This window comes from Neophocaena asiaeorientalis, unplaced genomic scaffold (assembly GCF_003031525.2).
Source record: "Neophocaena asiaeorientalis asiaeorientalis breed wild unplaced genomic scaffold, Neophocaena_asiaeorientalis_V1.1 scaffold400, whole genome shotgun sequence".
NCBI classification, from domain to species: Eukaryota; Metazoa; Chordata; class Mammalia; order Artiodactyla; family Phocoenidae; genus Neophocaena; species Neophocaena asiaeorientalis.
The window spans coordinates 2490191-2510109 of NW_020175089.1; the positions used below are offsets into that span (position 1 = coordinate 2490191).

Below are 19919 nucleotides of genomic sequence, written 5' to 3' on the forward strand. Positions count from 1 at the left end.
ATTGCTGTGCTGGGAGATCCCAACGTGTTAACCATGCTTTTGTACTACCTGTATTAATTTATTGTGAATAGTCCTTTTTTATGTTTTGAAGAAAAAAAAGGTGTTGTTTATAGCTTTTCTTAGGTGAGCTTATGACAAAATTGAGGGAGAAAATCCATGATTAACTTACTGATGAAGAAACCAATTAGTACAACTATTTAAGTAAAACCTGGAGTAGTTCTAGGATTATAGCTCCAGCTTGAAGTCTCCTCCTTGCCTCCTTGCTTGAGACAGTGGGAATGACAACAAGAAAATAGAGGCCCTGATGGGCAGTTTCCAGCACTAAAGAAGAGAAAGCTGAACTGATGTGATTAAAAGTTGCAATATATGACTATAAAATCAATAAGTGATGGCTTTAATAGGTAACTCCACAAGTAAAAGAAGGCATATCAATTGTAGCTAGGGGAAGTTGGGCATTTGAGCAGCAATGGTCTCTCTTCTTCGACTGGTTGGTTAGACCAGTAGGTGTCCTGCTGGCTACGAGAAGAGCAGGCCCCTGCCCCAAGCTCTCTGTGTGTGATGAAGGAGACGAAGGCCAACACAATCTAGGAATTTTTCTAGCTGCTGCCACTCTAGAAAAAGACAAAAAAAATTTTTTTAATAAAATAAAATAAGAAACAGAAAGTGACAACCAGAGAAAAGGATAAAGAGAGAGAAGGGGTTGGAAGTAACAAGAAAAAAAATATGACCAAGGTGCATTAAGTTCCCTAAGATTTTTTTGTTTTTTTTTTAATGTTTTTATTGGAGTATAATTGCTTTACAATGGTGTATTAGTTTCTGCTTTATAACAAAGTGAATCAGTTATACATATACATATATCCTCATATCTCTTCCCTCTTGCGTCTCCCTCACTCCCACCCTCCCTATCCCACCCTTCTAGCTGGTCCAGGATTTCTTACTCCAAAACCAGCTGCCAGAAACCTTCTCTGACTTGTTAAGGGCGTGTTTGAGTGAAACACATGGGAGGAGGCAAGTTGAACACGGATCAGAAATTTTTTGCATGGTGAATTGTAGACCCATCACAGCTTCATGAGGTAGATAGGAGTTAGGAAACAAGTTTGCTCAAAATGATTCCTTTCCAAAAGTGTCCAATCTTGAACTTCACTTGGAAAAATATTCTTTAAATCCTGATAAGATCCCAAGACAATGAGTTATTCTGCATATGTCATCTCCCCTGAATTGGAAAAGCTTTGGGAGATAAGCTGCTGAATCTTTTACAAGTCCAGGCCCCTAGGGATTCCTTAGACTAGTGGTGATATAAGAAAAATGGATAGCATGTTCTACCTTTTAATTCTGATATTTCTCTTCAGGACTCCTCTCATTATCAGTGGATCCCCTGCTAAGATCAAATGCATTCCCCAAAGCAATAGGACAGAGATATCTATTTTATCACTATTAGTTAAAAGGGTGGGACTGACATTCCAGGCCTTTCTCTGTAGGAAATCAGCCTCATTAGGAATCTAACCACCAATAAAGAGCAGTTATTTTTGCACTGATATGAAAAAATATTTTACATCTGCAAACAGCAAGAGCTGAAAAGAACTTCAAGGGGTATTCAGTTGAGATCAATTTGAGCTGCTAAAAAGTAAAATTCACAAACACATGCTGTTTATAAACTGCTGACTACTTTGTTTTGCTTTCCTTCACACTTTTAACCTTGTTGACTCAGAAGAAATCATTCCTCCAAGATAACATCCAGGAATTGTGAGTGCTATGAATTCAAGTACAGTTTTGTATGAGGTAAAATAATAGTAGTGATAATAATAATTATTATCATCAAAATGAAGATATGTTTCACAAAAGCTAGAGTTTTAAAGGCTATCTGCTTACATTTTTGCTATTTCACTCTGTATCTTAGGGGCAGGTATACAGAAAGAAATGAACCATCACTAACTGCTCTGAAAATTGTTTAGTCAAGAGCATATTTTCCACCATGTGGAGGAAAGTGTATATGGGCTTCTCTGGGTATTTCTTCCTGTCCCTTCACTCCCCAATTTTTAATCTACCTTATCAATGTACATTGAATCGGCCAAGGAAACCCATGTTTCAGCAAGCTTGGGTGGCACGCTTAAGAAATCACAAAGTGAGATGTCAATGGCCGATATATCATGCCTTACCATATCTGGGGGGAAAAATATGAAGATAATTCAGATTCATTGATTGACAATAATATACTATTTAGAGTAGGAAAAAAAATAAGTAAATAATTACATAAGTGATCCTTTGCTTTTTTAAAAAAACCTTTTGGTTGGATTTCCAAGAATGACTTATGAGTGGAAGGCAGTAAGCCCAGTCTCTGCAAATTAGAAAATGCTGCAGCTTCTTTCATGCAGACACAGCCCCTTGTCAGGAAGGCATAAATTTTAAACCTCACTCATCCCATTGACTGGGTGTCCTATAATGCAGTGGCACAGTTATGTGCAATGGTCCTGCTTAAGAAGATTAAAAAATTACTCTGGATGGCTGTTAAATACCTGCATGAATTTTTCAAGACATTTCTTAGCCAAGGATGAGTGTGTTTGCTTCATAGAACACAAGTGTTAACTAATAAGAAAGGAACACGAACGACTAGGGAGAAATTTTATTATCACAAAACTTGTAAGGTGAATGATCCAAGTTTTACTAACCTACTGATTTTTGGAAACTATTTCCAAAAAGATCTTTTTCCTTTCCTGTATGGCTCAACTAAACTAAAGGTAATAGAGAGTTTTAATGAAAACAGTAAATTATTTAGGAAATGACTTGACAGAATTATCAACTAGCCATTCAGCCATGCCAGACCAAAGGATAAAAATGACTGACAATATATATAACATACAACCTTGTATTTTTCCTACAAGATGGCAAAGTGGACAGAGTTTGTCTTAGAGGAACACAAGCTTTCTTTAAGAAACTTGGAATTTAATGTGTGCATCAAGAAACATGGCATTAGGTGTTTCATGGTGTTTGGCTCCCTAAAGGAAGAAAACACAAAGGATCTCAAGCCACGGTTTTTACATTTTGTCCTGGGTGTCATTTCCTTGAACTGTCTCAATATAGATTCTGTTTTCTAAGCAGGCAAGCTGAGACTTTTTTCCATTACTCTTGGCTAGGATCTGGATTTAGTCAAACTGCCCACTGTCACTACTTATGCCTAATTAGAACCACCTGTGAGAATTTTGTGTCAAAAAGAAAAAACGTAAGCTAATGTTCATAATGATTACAAGGTTTAATCTCAAAGCTCATTTGTTGTTTTAGGCCTGATAATGAGACTTTCCAAGCACCTCTCACATTTTTAAAACCAATTTTCTTTGGATTTTGGCTGAAAGTGTTCATGTGTTTGTTTTTGTTTGTTTGTTTTTTAATCTTTACTTTTCTTCAGGTGTTTTTTTTAATCTTTTTTTTTTAAATCTTTATTTTTCTTCATGTGTTTTATATAATGTACATTTATATATAAAGGTATGGAAATTTCTATTATATTTAGAGAGTCCTCTTAAAAAGAAACTTCACACCTCTTTAAAGAAAAAGTGTACAATATTGAAATCTGAGTTGGAGTGAAAAAGTATGGCCTGACGAATTTTCTATTATTTCGAATGATACAGAGGGAGCTGAGCTGACACCTTGTCAAAGAAATAGCATCACAAGTGTTCACTCTCCTTCTACCCATTTTCCACCCAATCACATTTTCAACATTTTCTTAAAAAAAATTCTTTCCAGTCTTAAACTCACTGACTTTGGTCTTATCACAACAGTATAAACAATTTTGGAAATTTTGAGGGGAGAGAAAAAAAAAAAAGTCATGTTGAGCCAGGATAGAATTATGAAAGCAGAAGGGGGGAGGAAAAAAAGTGTGCTTTTTTCCATTTTCTGTTATCAACTGTAAAATGTCAAATCCTTCAAATGCCTCGTTCTGAATATGAAAAAGTCAACATTGGGAAAACAAATGAAGCTCTCTATGAATGAAAAAAATGCCACTTGTTATGAATAGTATAAACATTTATAACTGAATTTTTTGTTATATTGTTACGGCATAGAAGAAGTTTTTAAAATGTGCTTTTTAAAAAGCACATATTTATCTAAAAAAAATCTATGAATTTAAAATTCAAGACTAAGTTCCATAAAATAAATGTAATTAAATCTTTCATATATCCTACTTTTTCCTTCTCTTTTTCTTACAAAGTGAACCATATTCAATACCTAAGCTGACAAAAAAATGCAAGGTTCAATAAAGAAAAATACAATCCAAGCCTCTCATCCCCCCCCAAATAAAAAGTATATTTAATATAACAATATGAACCTACTCAATTAATGTGAAGAAATGTGCACTAGGACTTTAGATAACTTCCCTTAGACACAATGGCAAAACTGTCACCAGTCATCAGGGAAATTAGTAGACATCCTCAAATGTCTTTATTTTGTCCTAAACTTACCAAGGTCCTTGAGTTCCCTTTAGAATTACTTTGTCACCCCAAATCCCATGTTTTCTAGTCAGTGGCCAAAAGGGGAGAATTGGGTGGTTTTTCCTCTGGAAGAAGATTCCAGAAGTGGAAGCTGGCACTGCTAGCACTGGGATTTTGAACGCTCTGGTTATAAAAATGCAGATGAAATTTTAGCTGTGGATTAAAACTGCTTTCTTTGAGTCCTATGGGAAATTGCAAACATCCTTGATATCTGGTTTCCCTTCAAAGCTGTTGAGGCTCTTTATAGGACAGGGAGTGAGGACTTAGATGAGCATTAAATTGGGAGGTAGGTTTAGGTTTGAATCTCACCTCTGCTTTTAACTAGCTGAGAAGTTGGTCAATCAAGTTTCCTGACTCTTCCTGGATTTGGTTCACTCATCTGAAAAATAAACTTGACCCTTCCCACTTCAAAGAGCTAGAAAGATTAAATATGAACATTAATGCAAAAATAGGCAAGTAAATTGTCAAAAGCTACACAGATATAAGATATTGTTTGAACTTTTGTTCTCAGATGTTCCCTTGCATCTAGCTCACTTCACTACATACAAACCCAATAGAAGAGGACAGAAAAAAATGTCTATATCTACCTGGTAGCTAGACCACTTCTTGTCTGCATGATACCATTTGCTCTTTTTATTCTTAGGACCCTCTTTTAAGATGGATGAGGAGTCCTTCCCCACCCACTTCTTCTCACATAACCACAAAATACAAGAAATAACATTTACTCTATAGCTCATTCCGGAAGGCACAGTAACCATAATGTTTCCTGACTTCAAGTTCACTGTTAAGTATTATATACCAACTCATCAATATACTTTCATCTCTTTCCTCTGGATCTCCTTTCTTTGTTTTTCTTTTCTCTCTTTTTATACTTCTGTATACACAAAATTCATACTTGTTCTTTCTTTGAAAATCTTTCCTTACACGTATCCATTTCTTTTATTTGAATTTGTTTTCACTGAACAAACTGACAAATACACAAAGTTCCCCAAAATCCCACATAATGTCGGAAAAACCTTTGTCAATAGCTTAATAAAGATTATTTTTAAAATGTTTAACCTGGGTCTTGAAAAAGCGTATATTTTTTTCTAAGTGCATCTCCTTGATGACTCATTTGTTAATAATCTACAGCTAGCCCATGTTTAACTAAAGCCTGTGAAAGAGACAATAGATCTCACCTTCAGGGAGCTTATAACCAGGTTGGAGAATGAAAGGGGATTCATCAACTCATAACAACGATTTTGGCACTGTGGACCTAATGTTTTGGTACCTTCCTGCCAGCTCTTTTTTCATTCCTGCAAACACATGTGGCTATGTGTGATAAAAACAGATGGCATTCACATCCCAGACAAGATCTAGAGCGGATAATGCAGGGATACTGAACAATGGAATTCTAAAAGTCCACTTTTAAACAAAATTATCCCCTTAAAGAGATATGAGATGCCATATTAATAAAACAAAACAAAAGAGCTTCCACCAAATAAATATCACCAAGTTACAGAACAGTCTTGTCAGTGGACAGGACTGGGGGAATGGGGGAGAGATAGGGGATTGACTAAACATTGTATGGCAAGCTGGCCGTACCTAGATGTGGCTTCTTAGCTGGCCTCTACTGCTTTTGAAGCCATGAACATTCCCTTTTCTTGGTTCTTTCATCAGTTTGGGAATCATGCATAAGGTGCTTATTCAGGTTTTTATATCTGCCCACCTATTTTATTACCTTTTATACTGCATGTGAGGCTGGATACGTCTGCAGCAGAACAAAGCTAATTACAACTTTCCTGGCATAAATATAGCATAATAACAGAGTGCCAGTCAAGGGTAGCACTGAGCTGAGAAACCTTTTGGCAGGCTAAGACAGAGGTTATTCAGCTTCATGGGGACAGCTCCAGGGGATGAATGACTGTAGGGCTATGAGTTACCCTAAAGTTGTGAGCAGGTCACTGAGCAACCAGTTTGACCCCGGGAGGAAAGTTTGCCTCACGTCCACTTTGCTTGCTTTATGTTAGCCTCTATTTTGAGAGAATAAATTGCAAATGTATAAAAGCTGATAGCTGGATATAGAAGATCAATGCCGATTTCAAGGATTAAGAAACTCTGAGATGGAAGAATTGACAGAACCAAGGCATCCAGAAGAGAATATTCCTGGGAATGCCATTTGAAATAATCTCCCAAATGGCATATATGGCATAACTTCCACCAGAGAATAGTTTGTCATTGGGTTTAGTCATTAAAGATGCCCCCTTTCCAAACCCCCTCCCCATGTTACTGTTTTATTCATTTGGGGGTTTTGTTGCCTATTCTTACATTTGCCACATTTGATTCTATGGATATATCTGCATCACTTGTTTCTAATACACAAGCATCTCTCTCACGTGTGGGAGTTTCTATGGTATTGATGCATAAGTAGCAGTTGGTGGTCCTGATACTTTTACAGCCTTTATGTCAGACTCAGACCCTCAAGACCTGTCTGCCATCAGCAACCTCATTTTGCTGAGGATGTCTGACTTCAGCTACTTGGGTTGTCTCATATTCCCCTCGCTGTTCATTCTGCTACTTTGACTCTCCCTGAAATTCCATACTCATGCGTTGTATTAATGCTTGTTAATAGCATTTACTTAGAACCTTGCAAAGACTCTAAGTGAACAGAGGAAACAAAGGACATGCCCATTGCTGTCACCAGAATTCTACATTCCACCCTAAGCACAAAGCTGGTTCTTAGGCTTTGAACCCAAGGCAAAGCATGTACAGTTTCTTACTAACCACTCTGCCTGCCTCTGTGAAAAAAACTTGAAAAGGCCTGGCCTACTACACAAAATGGGAAAAAGGCATAGCAATTTTAAAAAGAGAAGTTAGTTATAGGCATTATTATCTGACTAGACAAATGAGAACCCCTCAGGCCAAGCTACCTTGCTCTTTGGGGAAACAAACACAGCTTATATTTAGAAGGAGAAGAGGAAGGTCATTTGTGATGACATCTGAACCTCAATGTGAATCTGCCTTGACATTTACCATGATTTTTTTCTCATGGGTGAAATTAATATATGTTGCTTAGATGTAAAGATAGGCTGCGGTAATTAAATTTCTAAATATTCTATTGTTAAATGCAAGCACGATTAAAAAGGACCAAGGATGTTTCAGTGTTACTATTAGGAACATTCTAACTGTTTTTATGCTCTGAAAATGTGCTTTTTGCTAGAATTATGAATCATATTATATTTTCTACATCATCCTTAGAGAATTTTATTCATTTAAAGATGCTGTTATATTCTACTAAGTTTTCATAAGCAATCTTTGCTAAACTACTTTATGGGCTGCTGAGGGTTTAACCAGGGTGTAACTGCTCTGTTTTCCACCCTCCCTCTTCACCTTCTCTGTGCCCTTGGGTCTTATTATTATTTCTCTGCTTATGGGCACATCTATAGGAGATGGCAGAAAAAATAAAAATACATGAAACCTCATCAGTCAGACTGTCTCATCTGCAGCAGTTCTGGGGGGAAAATGGGGTGAAAATGTTGAAACTTTTGGCTTGAAAGAGGTTTGGGCATAATATGGTCATTCCACCAATGGCTCCTCTATTTACCATGCATGGTTATAACCTAAATTTCATCTTTTTCTGGAATTTAAGTGTCCTTGCCTTTGCTTTGTGTGCTTTATTTATTTTGACAACTTTGCAACAAAATCATTACTATATCAACTTTTCAGCTACTAAGAAAAAGCCAAAGAAAAACTCATAAACTCTAGTACAAGTGTAGCCTTGTGTATGTGGGAAGTGTGAAACACAAAGTTTTTGACAGCTATAAAATTGTTCCATAATGAAAATAGGGGGACCTGTAATTTAGTTTTATATTTTTCACATTAACAATAGCATGAGAAGCTAAAAATATAGTTGAAGTTATCCAAGTAGCACTTCTCAATATTATGTCTGAGTTAAAAAAAATATTCAGGTTTGTGTTTGGCTATGTGAACATAAACAACCATATAGTAACTTCTTTTCACACCCCATGCCATATTTATTGAGTTTAAGAAATCAAGCTTCCCCAAAAAACCATTTGAATAATGCAGGAACCATAATGAAACAAAATACCAAAAATGTTTTAACTCTGAAAGTCTCTACTTTTCTCAAAAACAATATTATTAGGTGTAGAACAAGATTTTTATTTTTCTATAATTAATCTGTGTTGTATGTTTGAACTTTTACTGAACTATAAATAGCTAAAGAAAGGTACCTAAATCATCAGTGAATGGCTTGATGGATTTTCACAAACTCCTCAGTCTCATGTAACGAACTCCAAAAATGGAACTTAAATTGTCCCAGAATCCTCATCAGGCTCCTTTCAATTTATCCCTGTCCCCAAGCACCAAAGGTAACCCTCTCTCACTGATCAGTTTTGTTCATTTTTGAACTTTTTATGAATTAATCAAGAGTAGCCAATGTTAACAAGCAGCTTACATGTTTCAGTGATATTCCCACCTCCTACATAGAAAAGTCTGTGGTAGAAATAGAATATGTTACACAATTTAAATATGTAAAATATAGGCTAAAACTTTGCTTGAATAAAATTTCAAAACCACAGAGTATGTGCTTATGAGTGAGAGTCTGGCCCTTCTGCTGTTCCTGACAAGACCCTGAGGTGCAGATAATACCAACGGAATAATAATAAACAACTGTTGACATTCTCTGTGTTAGACACTCTTCTAAGTATCAGTGAAACATCTCATTTAATTCTCACAATAACCCTATCAGGCAGGAATCCATTTCACAGAGAAAACAAAGAGGAGGTAACTTACCCAAGATCACACAGCTAGGAAGTGGTGCAGGAGAATGCGGGCTGGAGGGCCTGTGTCTTCATCCACTAGACTGACTTGCTTCCATGGCATAGCATCTCTCTACCTTCCTGTAGGCAGTGCTTGTAATGCAACCACAGAAGAATAAAAAGACTCAGAAACTTGTGAGCACACCTGTTAAGATAAACAAGCAGAAGTTGAATGTCCTTTTTTTTGTGAAAGTATGGAATGCCGAGAAAGTGGAGAAAACAAGCTGGCGTCAATTACGGAATGTTTTTAGCCTTGATTACCTGGAATCTTTAATTAACCAGAAGGGGGGCAGTCTCATAAAAAATAGTTACATGATAGAGAAAATCAGATTAAAGCTAGGAGTAATTAGAACTGCACATATTTCTAGGCCAGTGGTTCCCAGTTAGAGGTGATTTTGCCCCCAGGGGACATATTGCATTTTCTGGAGATATTTTTTAGTTTGCAAGATGGTGGGAGGTGGGGGTGGAGTAGGGGAGGGGATGGCAGGGAAATAGGGGAGGTGGAAGAGGGGGAAAAGGAGGGAAGATCAGGTGCAGTGAGAAGCTGGTGACTTGCTACTGGCATCTTGTGGGTTGAGGTCAAGGGTGCTGCTAAACATCCCACAATGGGCTCATCCCACAGGACAGCGCAGCAACAAAGAATTATCTAGCCTCAAAAGTTAATAACACTGAGGTTGAGAAACTGGCTCCAGATAATGGCTTAGAATTAAAGTCTTCTTAATTTTTGGAATTGTCTTTTATGCAGAAGAGTGGGAAAAGGAAAAAATTCGCAAGATATAGCCCTGAATGTGGGCTCACTGCGTGTGGTGCTGTGAATGAGCACAAAATCTCACTGGGACTCCTGTTTTTATGTGGGAAATATGATGAGTGATACTTGTGTCAGGTAGCTTTTGTTTAGAATAAATATATGAAGCACCAAGCATAGTGCAGGTACCTGTCAAATTCCCATGTGCCTCAGCACTGTCTGCATTACCAGATGCTCGTTTCTTAAAGATTCATGGCTAGTGGATAAAAATATTTTTGACTTATTTTAACAATTTGACACAGTAATGCAAAATGGTTACCCAAATGAATTTTGGAAAAAAATAAATAATTTCATTTATGTGAATACTTTTTAATGCTGAGCCATCTAGCTATTTTTGTGGTAGAAAAATGGGCTAGTTAGACCCCCACTTCATAGGCTAAGTAATTCACAACAATCAACTGACTAAATCCTTTCTGACCAGAGCTTCCCATCTCTAAAATGCATGAGAATCGCCTTTCAATTTTGTTAAGGGACAGATTCTGATTTGGCTGGTCTGATGCACGACCTGAGATTTTGCATTTTAACAACCCTCCAGGGATGCCTGTGCCTCTACTAGTCCTGGACTGCACATTGAATAGCAGATCTCTGAGCATAAGAATTGTTAAAGCCCAAAGAAGTAAATGGGAAATACTCTTGGAGATACATGCAGAGTCTATAACACTAGTCGCTTAACTCACATAATGGTTGAATAGGTACACAGATGCTGGGCTCCCTCTAGGTAATGAAATTCAACTTTCTAGCCTTATATTGAAGCAATTAAGAAAATAAGCTCAGCATCTTTTAGGGGGAGTGGGGAAATTGAAAAGGAGAAAGGCAGACATTAAATCCAAGATACCTCAGATACAGGTGACTGAAAGCCCAGGACACTGTACTCCCTTGTCGAGAACTTAGCCAAGGATCGCAATGCAGTCTTTGTTAAGTGGCTGAACATCAGTACTTAAAGCTCCAGACAAGAGGAAGCCCAGAGCTCTATAATGAAAACATTCTGTGGCTGCTCAGGCCCTAAGCTCTGCAAGGAATGGATTACTGTCAGGGGATGTGTCAAAGGGCTTATGTTTAGGGCAATCTAATTACTAGACTTAATAAAGTCCCAAAGGGCTAGAGTTCGACTTTTTGGAATGACTGGGAAGACATTGATGCTTCTTAAGAAAGAAAGGAAGGGAGATGGAAAGGCCAGAGGCCTCTGTAAACCTACTGCACTGTCACCTTCTGAGGTTCCAAATATGTGCGTCCATGAACAGTCCTCAGGGATCTAGATTCTTCCAACTGGTGCACACACACATACATTTCTGAGAGCAGAATCCACATATTTCTTTAGGGTATCAGAATGAGTCAGCTCGTTTTCCACTTTTCTTTTTCCTTCATAAATTCCGTGGTTCTATCTATTAACAACTAATCAATGCCATCCTGACCCCTTCAGCTCCCCCTCCCCTGGACACATGTCACTGCAAAACTTCTATTCTCATTGCCAGTGTCAGTCTCCAGGATTCTGTCCTATGGCTCAAACATTCTCCAAAAGGTAATCATGGCAGACCACTTGGAGACACCACTAGCATATCCCTCTGAAAGTTGGACCTTGTGACATCACTTGCTGAATAAGGCAAGATTAAAGTGGAAAGACAAAGCAGAGAAGAACTGACCGAGTTAATGAGAGTGACAGAATATGGACATTGACATGCTCCTTCATCTTCCATCCTTGCTCTCCTGTGCCTATGCCCCATGAAAAGAGATTTTTTTCTTTATTTGAAAGGGAATTGTTCAAGTACCTTTCATATAAAAAGTGGGAGTAGTTTTTGGGAACTTGAGTTAAAAATGATACTTAGCTATAAAAATATTTAATATTTATCACCTATTCCCACAAATGCAAATAATAGTTACCTCAAAATACTGACCCCTGAAAAAAGTCATGTATTCATGTGGTGAATAGTATAGGCTCAAGAAAAATCTATTATAATATGAAATATAACACACATGGATCACATTTCCCATTGAAGACAATATTTCTTTCTTACACAAATGTTTCACTTGCCACTGAAGTAAACGGAAGTTCATGAAGGTTGATCAAACAACAAACAACTGATCAAACAGGTTTTTTTAACACTGTACAGAGCAAAGTGTATTTTACTGCCACTTACCCTTAACTGCAAAGGCTACCACATCTTAGGGACACAGCCAAGGGTCACAAGTGGTATATGTGTTCCCACAAGAAACAAAAAGCATGAAGTGACAGTGACACTGAAAATATACTTTTACCACTCGATTGAAAACAAAGAGCACAGACTCACATGAGTACAAATTCAGAGTGAGAAGGAGGGAAAGAGAGAGACAGAGAGACAGAGAGACAAGAAGAGATCGTGATGAAAATAAATTGTTTTTAGGACTTTTCTCCTCATATTTAACCACAAAACAGTGACATGCGGATCATGAACCAAAATGTATTCAGAATATCTTGTTGTGTCTACACTATGCAAATAGTACTAAATTAATTCCAAGTTAAATTCAACCCAGCTCAACAATCTGGATTGGTTTAATAGTCTCCATTATTCCCAACAGCATTCTAGAGACTGAAAAATTCAATCAAGCTGCTGTTATTTTGGTTAAAGTGGAAGACAATCACATTGATTATTTTAAAATTGAGTTTTAATGACATGTGGTAAGATCATATAGACTTTTAAGAAAAAATTTAAATAATGATTTCTTTCCCTCAGTCTCAAAGATATCGCTGCTCTAATTAACAGTGCATTCCAAAAGGGTCTTTAATTAAAATCATCATATATCACATATGACATTGCAATTGTCCCTTTGCAGAAGCAGATTTACTCTTTAGGTGTGCCAGTGGCCCTTCAACAAAGCTGTTATCTCCCAATCTATTCCTTTAAAAAATTATTTATTAAAAATTGTTTTAAGTTGCAAGAAAAGTACAATGAATTACCATCTACTTTTCACCTAGCGTTGAAATTGCTACTCTTTTATCAAATTTTTTTATACTTTTCTCTGTATAGACAGATATAGATATGATATGGATATGGACATGGATATGGATATGATATGCACATGCTTATGGATATGGATAGCAGCACCAACGTGGGTACACATTTATCATATACCTATTCTTCTTCTGTTTGGTGTGTTGAACGATTTGAGGATTTGAGAGTTGCATTCACAATGACTCTTCATCTTTAAATACTTCAGCATGTATTTTTAAGAACAAGGGCATTTTCTTACACAATCATGATACAATGGTCAAATTTAAGAAACTTGGCATTGTTACAATACTATTATTTTATACACAGTGCAAATTGAATTTTTACCAATTGTCCCAATATTGTCTTTTTTTTTTCAAATGGTCCAGAATCCAGCCCAGGATCATACATTTCAAGTCGTTGATAAGTCTTTTTATTCTCCCTCAATCTGCATCAGTCCTTACTTTTCCTTGTCTTTCATCAAATTGATAGTTTGAAAGAGGATGTGCCCATTGTTTTGTAGAATGACTTTCAATTTAGACTTGTTTACTAGTTTCCCTGTGATTACATCCAATATCATTTTCAAAGCTATGCACAACACTGTTTCCCATAATACCATGTCTCTCCAGAAGAATATAGCATTTCCAAAGGATAATTTATTTATATATATGAAAAATATATATGCATATTTATATACACAAGATAACATTATATAGCATATACATTATAAAACATGTTATAACATGTAACATATGACATTTAATGGATATAAAATATATGTATGTGTATCACCCTCAATCCCAGTAGTTCCCATTTTGTTAAGTAATAAACACCTCCACACATTCTCAAATATCACTGGGGGTGGGCAGGCACTACTTCCCTGAATGAACAACCAGGCAGATAGGTACAGACAGAATCTGATTTTGTAACTATTTTTCACAATTTACAGCATAAAAATGAATTTCTCAAATATTTGCTTCTTAAAACTACTTTACATTTATTTTCCTTTACATTCTAGTTTCCAGTCAGTGAAAATTAACCTTTTTTTTTTTTTTTTTAAACATCTTTATTGGGGTATAATTGCTTTAAAATGGTGTGTTAGTTTCTGCTTTATAACAAAGTGAATCAGCTATACATATACATATGTTCCCATATGTCTTCCCTCTTGCGTCTCCCTCCCTCCCACTCTCCCCATCCCACCCCTCCAGGCCGTCACAAAGCACCGAGCTAATATCCCTGTGCCTTGCGGCTGCTTCCCCCCAGCTATCTACCTTACTACGTTTGTTAGTGTGTATATGTCCATGACTCTCTCTCGCCCTGTCAAAACTCACCCTTCCCCCTCCCCATATCCTCAAGTCCGTTCTCCAGTAGGTCTGCGTCTAGTCCTGAAACTGCCCCCTCCGCCTCCCGCAGTCTCCGCCCGCGGAGGGGCTTCCTAGTGTGTGGAAACTTTTCCTCCTTCACAGCTCCCTCCCACTGGTGCAGGTGCCGTCCTTATTCTTTTGTCTCTGTTTTTTCTTTTGCCCTACCCAGGTAGGTGGGGAGTTTCTTGCCTTTTGGGAGGTCTGAGGTCTTCTGCCAGCCTTCAGTAGGTGTTCTGTAGGAGTTGTTCCACGTGTGGATGTATTTCTGGTGTATCCGTGGGGAGGAAGGCGATCTCCGCGTCTTACTCTTCCGCCATCTTCAAGGTCCCCTAACCTTTTTTTTTTTAAATTTTAACATATCTCACAACTCAGCGTATTTTCCTTGTGACGCATTGGTTCAAATACTTCTATAGAATTAACATTTCAATTACGCTTTTTGACAGGATATTTAATCCAGAACTCTTCCACATTAATCAGCGGTTGTCTGGATTTTGTCATCTGTTATGGAAGTAAAGCGCTGGATACAATTCCATGAACGTCAAAACAGGGAAAGAAGTAAAGAAAAGCAAAGGTGTCAGAGGGGCGATGGGGTGGTTTTGACTTTGAGCTCCATTCAAAAAACTACAATATTTGTGGGAAAATAATCTGACAAACTTCACAGAAATTTGTAGGAGCCCAGAAGTTGGTCCAACACCCTTTTCTGGCCTGCTGCCACTGGTAATAGAGTTTTCTTTTCTCTATTTAACAGATTTCTTAGATCCTGCTTGCATCTCTCCAGTCACCATGTCATGCCGACACAAGGCTGCTTGCTGTGTCTTGTGATCATCCAAAGTCCCATACATCCAAAGAAAATCATTTCTAACCTAGGTGCAAAACACTTTCCTGGAAGCAAAGTCTATCATATTTTGAGACTTCTATTTTAGAAACTCTTGGTGCATTGCATGAAATATATATACTAGCAGCCTTTCAAAATTTCAGCCTTCAGGATTTTCACAAAGAGAGAATTTGGGCATGTTCAGTTCTAAGAAATAGGTTTTTGTTTGCCAAATATATTAATTATGGATTCAGCAAATATTTATTAAACATTTACTGTATGCTAGGCCATGTACATAATAGATGTCAGTAGCCACAGATACAGCGAAGTGTCTGCTCTCAAGCAGCTTACATTTTACTACAATAAGCATTTAATTTCCTAGGAGGTTATATTAATCCTGTTGATTATGGTAACAATAACCTTCAGAAAAGCCATCCAGTCACCAGAGTGATTAACCATAAATAGTAATCAAAAGATAACATGAATTAATATGAAAGTGATTTTTTATAAATCTCAAGTAAAAAACAATAAAAAGTACTTTAGCAAGTATAATACCAAAAACTAAGTTAAAACTACATTTGCCACATAACCTACCAAAAATTAGCTAGGATTTTAATGGTGAAAATAAAAAGGATAGATAACATGTTTCATATTACATGTTACATTCATATCACATATTGTTTCATATGTGTTATGTTACCTTACAAATGTTTCAATTCTTACAAAACTGTGAGAGGTACAATTATTACCCATGTATTAAGAATAGGGATGAAAGTTTAGAGAACTCAGACTTGCCTAACTTCCAGAGCCAACAAAGAATTGAGCTTCCAGAACTCATCTAATATGATTTAATATAATACAACAGACTATTACTTTTCTTTCACCCTAAGCCATCTCCACCACCCTTGCGGATATGACATAGCCATTTGGTGTCCAGTATAGAAAAACACTAGTAGTAACAACAACAACAGCAACAATAGTAATAGTACAATTGGCAAGCATTTTTAAATTGATGCTATGTGTTCATTAATTTAGCTATTCAGTCATTCATTTATTTAGATAATAGTACTTTATTGAAGTATAACTTACATACAGCAAAACTCAAATCTATAACTCTATTATTTGCCACAAATGTATACACCTTTGTAACTGTCACTTTGGTCAAGATTTAGAAGACTTTTAAGTCCCCACAAGGTTTCCTTGTGCCCCTTCCCAGTCAATCCCCATCCCACTCTCAGAATTAGGCAACTGCTATTCTGTCTCCGGTAGGTTAATGTTGGCCAGCTTTTCCACTTCATACAGGCGGAACCACTCAGGATGCCAACTTTTGTGACTGGCTTACTTGTCAGTCAATGTTCATTTTTTTAAAATATTTATTTATCCATGTTGTTGTATCTATCAGTTTGTTCTTTTTATTGCTCTGGTGCATCTATTATAAGAATATATCAGTTTATCTTTCCATTCTTCTGTTAATGGATACTTGTTTATTGATGGATGTTTCCTTACTACTTGGCTATTATGACTAAGGCTGTTATGAACATTTTTGTATGTTATTAGTGGGTGCATGAACTCCTTTCTCCTTGGTATACATGTAGGAATGGAACTGCTGGGTCATAGGGTAAGTATAGTTACTCTGTTAGTTTTTCAAAGGCATTGTACCTTTTCATACTCTGGTTGGCAGTATATGAGAGTTCCAGATACTCCACATTCTAAACCAAATTAGCCTCGGGTGGGTGTGCAGTGACACCTTGTTGTGTGATAATTCATGTTTGCTAAGTTATGGGATGGAGTCTCACATGCTATGAAGCTGAAGCATGACTTCCTTGACTCATTTAATTAATACTGGGTCCATTCACCCTCAAACTACCAGGGGAGACAAATATTACTGAACCGTTTTGCAGATGAGAAGAGTATAAGCTGTAATGTTACTTTCAATGGACAGCATCCATTTTCATCAATCAATGTTTATGCAGAAGTGGTTGTTGATTACACTGAAAATGATTTAGTTTGTGTAAAATAAATAATAAATATATCTTAATACATGGAACAAGATTAACATGCCATTATATGTTGTCTCTTTTTCTTTATGTATATTTTTTTCCTTTGCCTTTCTTTATTCTGTCTCTTCCGCTGAGCATGCTTTCACATCCCCATCTCCATACCTCTTACCTATCTGATTACCACGTTTATTAGTCCATCTCAAATCCAGTGTCTGCAATGAAGAGTTCAGAACTTCCCATTTCTTTGATAGTACTGTTTTGTGAGTTCCAACAATTCCAAACTTTTGAAATTAATTTTAGCACTCACTGTGCCTTGACTAATATTCAATTACATTTTCAATATTACATTTTCAATATAACTAATATTCAATACATTTTCATTTCATTTGAGGATAACGCAGATATCCTCAAATATAAGTTGGATCCTATTTCATACACTTTTTACCATCTCATGTCCAGAAAGTTTCTTGTTCCTTTAGTGATACTTCTTGAATTCCAAAACCCTAAGTGGGATACATAGTTCTCTGGCCAAATTCAGAGAGGAACAGTCAACATGAGGCCACGTCTTCATTCACAAATAACACTCCTCATTCCTTTAGTTTCCTTTTAAGAAAGATAAGTAGCAGTTTATTTTCTTTCTTTCTTTTTCTTTTTTTCTTCCTTCCTTCCTTCCTTCCTTCCTTCCTTTCTTTCTTTTCTTTCTTTCTTTCTTTCTTTCTTTCTTTCTTTCTTTTCTTTCTTTTCCCTTCCCCTCTCCCTCCCTCCCTTCCTTCCTTCCTTCTTTCCTTCTTTCCAAATTCAGTTGCCAGATTATGGGCGTGCAATATCTACTTTCAAAGTTAACTCTCTGATGTAGCAAGGCAAATCATAATGAGCCTTTCAAAAAATGATTTCTTTTTCCATATGTCTTTAATTCCACATTACCATCTTTGATTAAACAGCCAACAAAGAGACAACAAAACAGGCTGAGATTTCACTGCATGAGCAGGTGGTCAAGTCTAAGTCTTCATATTGTTCAGTCGTCATTTTAACAGGAATATTTTAACTTATTTCCATTCCAAGGTATGTAAAAATCAGATGCAAAATAGTGATTGCTGTGGATTCTACATTTTAATTAGATGCCTTATTAGCTGGTGATTTTGGGTTAAAAAATCTAGAGAATTGAACACTTTCCACCATACCTAAGCCTCCTCCTCCATTTTCCTTCTTAATCTTCTCTTGGACAAACTTACTTGGGGATTTTCCTTAAAGTGAATCTCAATTTGTGGATTCCTTAAAACATCTTAGGAAACACAATATCTTGTTGGCAATCTAGAATTTCCAGACTTCCAAACTTTTAACCTAGTATGATGATACATCAATGCATTCCTGTGTGTGTGTGTGTGTGTGTGTGTATGTGTGTGTGTCTGTGTGCCTATGTAAAGAAGGAACTATTCCAGAGATGAAATATTAATTTTTTATAATAATTTTGCAACCAGCACAAGTATTAAATATAGAAAAAATTATGAACTCTTTAAAATTATGATAATATCTTTGAAACCACATTAATAATCATGAATTCAGTATTTTCCAAGATAATATTCTATTTGGAGAGTGATAAAAAGTTACATTATTTTTAGGGCCTCCCTGGTGGCGCAGTGGTTGGGAGTCCGCCTGCCCATGCGGGGGCGCGGGTTCGTGCCCCGGTCTCGGGGGATCCCGCATGCCGTGGAGCGGCTGGGCCCGTGGGCCGTTGCCGCTGGGCCTGGGCGTCCGGAGCCTGTGCTCCGCAGCGGGAGAGGAAACAGCAGTGAGAGGCCCGCGTACCGCAAAAAAAAAAAAAAAGTTACATTTTTTAAACTTTTGCTACCCAAGTCTTGAGAAAAGTTTAATATAGGCACATAGAACTAACAGTGTTCCTCTAAGTCAGATTTGCCCCTCCCAGTGGCATTATACTAAAATGAGATGCTGAGTTGTTATCTTTCCTTAGAAGCTAGTTACTGGTAGACCAGACCAGTGATATGACATATCCAGAAATAAAATTGATATATAAAAATAAATAAGTTTTGCTGAATTTATTAATAAACTGTAGCCCTTTATAACTAGGTTCAGAATAACTATATATGTACAAATTAATAAAATATTTTAACATTTCAAAAGGAACAACTTCTCACTTAAGTTTTATTAATTGTGTAACTTATGTGAAATATTTTCCATATGGAAATTTCAAGTATTACAAAAAATGAGATAATACCCTAAGCCTCCTACCCTAATCTCATGTTCCTACCCAAAGGTAATGAGCATCATAGCTTTGTTTATTTGATTTCTTGTTTTTTATCATTATTACATCCAAAGAATTTAATATTAAATCAAGAAGATTATTTTAGTATCTGGGTCCAATCAGAATATAGAAACAACACAGTAGGTTAAATAGGGAAAGCTTGATATAAAAACACTAACTAGAATACTACTCAGCCATAAAAAACAATGAAATAATGCCATTTGCAGCAACATGGATGGACCTAGAGATTATCATGGCAAGTAAAGTAAGTCAGAAAGAGAAAGACAAATACCATATGATATTACTTATATGTGGAATCTAAAATATGACACAAATGAACTTATCTATGAAACAGAAGCAAACTCACAGACAGAGAAAAGACTTGTGGTTGCCAAGAGTGAGGAGGGGGTAGAGGAGG

General features: G+C 36.7%; 1 long non-coding RNA gene across 1 annotated transcript; it reads right to left on the minus strand.

Moving 5' to 3' along the window:
• Positions 1–456: 456 nt before the first annotated feature.
• LOC112412512 (uncharacterized) lies at positions 457–9417 on the minus strand. The gene is made up of 3 exons (XR_003005823.1): positions 9270–9417; positions 4788–4893; positions 457–611 (listed from the first exon to the last, which is right to left on the minus strand). It is a non-coding gene; the product is annotated as an uncharacterized LOC112412512 (long non-coding RNA).
• Between the last annotated feature and the right edge of the window lie 10502 nt (positions 9418–19919).